Below are 3,157 nucleotides of genomic sequence, written 5' to 3' on the forward strand. Positions count from 1 at the left end.
TGGGGTGAGTCAAAATACCATTGTATTCTCTAGAACTCCAGGAAATGCTACTCTTTCCTTCTGAAAGATCACAGCCTTGAAAACCCGATGGAGCACAGTTCTACTCTGACAAACATGGGGTCGCCCTGAGTCGGATTGACTCGATGGCAACTGGGTGTTTTTCGGCTTAAAGAAATCCGTACTACCCATGAAACCTTTTAGGATCGTCACTTCATTCCTACAATGAGGATATGTCAGTAGCTCATCCTGAGTTCATTCTATAGCAAAAGTACATCAAAATGTGTCCAAAAGAGAGGCGAGGCCAAGATGGCGGCGTAGTCAGGCGCTTCCAGTGGCCCCTCTTACAACAAAGACGTGAAAAAACAAGCTAATTGATTGTATATGACAATCTAGGAGCCCTGAACATTGAAGGCAAAGTTAAGGAGTCAGACTAGTGGCAGGGGGAGGGAGAGACAGTTCAGAAGCAGCGAGGAGTTGCCAGACCTGACCCGGTGGGAGCTGGCGCCCTGCAGGTCGGATCTGCTGGTGAGCGTGGTGAGGCGGGCAGTGGCATTTGGGACTCGTTTTCCACATCGGGAGAGACCAAACGGCGGAGAGTCTGCTCAGGCCTCCAGAGTCATGAAAAGTGGCACTCAATCAGCAAAAGATAAGTACGTGCATTTAACCTACTGCACAGATCAAAAAACACCCCGTTTGGGAAGAATCTTTCTTCCATTTACCTGCTCTCTCCCCACTCTGCACCAGGTCCTGGGCAGGCTTCAGCAGTTGCCACATCCCCTGGGCCGGAAGTAGGACCCATCATGTACTCTGAGCCATTCTCCAGGCCTTGGAGAGCAAACAAATTAACAAACAGGAAAAAATAATCTGCCAGCTCCCCTAAGCCGGGAACTCAGGGCAGGCACAGCTCCTTTGCCTAGGCACAGGCAGAAGGGGTGCACAGACTTTGAATGCCTTTGACCCCTGCATAGACCTGTGTGGGCCCATTTCAACAGTGTAGGCCCTCATTAGCTCAATACAACAGGGTATATACCTGAAGCCTAACTTCACTGTATCAGCTATACGGTGGAGTGGCAGGTTCATGACATTTGATACTGCTCTACCCATTAAGGAGGGTCCTCACCTACCCACATCAGGTGCCTGAGGACTCGTGGCTCCACCCTTGCCACCTAGCCACCTGCAACAAGGGTCCAAGAATAAGTGGTGCCCCCCAGTCCTTACAGCCAACAGCACTGGGTGCCCATAGTCTGGCTGCAAAACCCACCCACCTACACACTCTAAGGAACAGGGACACGCTTTCCTCCCAGACACTCAGAGGCAGCCGTCAGCAACCCTGCCTTGCTCAGCGCATGACCCCCTACTGCAGCCAGATACCTGTACCTACTCCAATCACCCCTGCCCATCTAGGATTGTAGGTGAGAGCCTGCACCACACACTTGGTGACTATCTGGACACGTGAGCTGAATCCATACAAGTAAACGGACTCCTGGGCTCACATACCAGTAACAGATCTAACTAGCTGGTGACAGGACTTTAGAGCTTCAAAGGTGCCAATAATCAAAGTATCTCACGTGGGCACCCTATTTGGATATATCAAAACAAAATGAAACAAGAAGCTAGGACACAGTAAGCAAACATAAAATAAATACATATAATTAACTTATTGATGGCTCGGAGACAATAGTCAATATCAAATCACATAAAGAGGCAGACCATGTTGGCTCCAGTAAGCTCCCCAAAAAAAGAATCAAAAAATTTTCCAGAGGAAGAGAACTTCTTGGAATTACCAGAGGTAGAATAGAAAAGATTAATATACAGAACTCTTCAAGAGATCAGGAGGAAATTAAGCAAAATACAGAACATGCAATAGAGGAACTTAAGAAGATTAGAGAAGAGCATAACAACAAATTTGACAGGCTGCAAGAATCCACAGAGGGAGAGCAATCAGAAATCTAGAAAATTAACAATAAAATTTCAGAATTAGACAACTCAATAGAAAGTCATAGAAGCAGAATTGAGGCAATGGAAGTCAGAATTAGTGAGACTGAAGATAAAGCACTTGACACCAACTTATCTGAGGAAAAATCAGATAAAAGAATTTTTTAAAAAATGAAGAAACCCTAAGAATTACATGGGATTCTATCAAGAGGAATAACCTACGAGTGATTGGAGTACCAGAACGGGAGGATAACAGAAAATACAGAGAGAATTGTTGAAGATTTGTTGGCAGAAAACTTCCCTGATATCATGAAATATGAAAAGATATCTAGCCAAAATGCTCACCAAACCCCATACAAGGTAGATCCCAAAACAAAGTCACCAAGACATATTATAATCAAACTTGCCAAAACCAAAGATAAAGAGAGAATTTTAAGAGCAGCTAGGGATAAACAAAAAGTCATCTACAAAGGAAAGTCAATAAGACTAAGCTCGGACTACTCAGCAGAAACCATGCAGGCAAGAAGGCAATGGGATGACATACATAAAGCCTTGAAGGAAAAAAATTGCCAGCCAAGAAGTATATATCCAGCAAAACTGTCTCTCAAATATGAAGGCAAAATTAGGGCATTTCCAGATAAACAGAAGTTTACGGAATTTGCAAAAACCAAACAAAAATTACAAGAAATACTGAAGGGAGTCCTCAGGTTAGAAAATCAATAACATCAGATAACAACTTAAGACTAGAACACAGGACAAAGCAACCAGGTATAAAGCCAGATACGGAAGTCACAAAAATAAATCAAAGCTGAAAATAGGGAAACAGAGACGTCAATATGTAAAAGATGACAACATTAAAACAAAAAAGAGGGACTAAAAAATGTAGTCATAGATAACTTTCATATGGAGAGGAATTCAAGGTGATATAAAGAAATAAAAGATTGGTTTTATCAAACACTTTGAGGGACAGAGTAGCATGGGTAGGGGTCTGGGGACCATGCTTTCAGGGGACATCTAGGTCAATTGGCATAACAAAGCTTATTAACAAAATGTTCTGCATCCTACTTTGTTGAGTGGCATCTGGGGTCTTAAGAGCTTGCAAGTGGCCATCTAAGATGCATCAGTTGGTCCCAACCACCTGGAGTAAAGGAGAATGAAGAACACCAAAGACACAAGGAAAGTATTAGCCCAAGAAACAGAAAGGGCCACATAAACCAGAGAC

Source organism: Trichechus manatus, unplaced genomic scaffold, assembly GCF_000243295.1.
Source record: "Trichechus manatus latirostris isolate Lorelei unplaced genomic scaffold, TriManLat1.0 scaffold00162, whole genome shotgun sequence".
NCBI classification, from domain to species: Eukaryota; Metazoa; Chordata; class Mammalia; order Sirenia; family Trichechidae; genus Trichechus; species Trichechus manatus.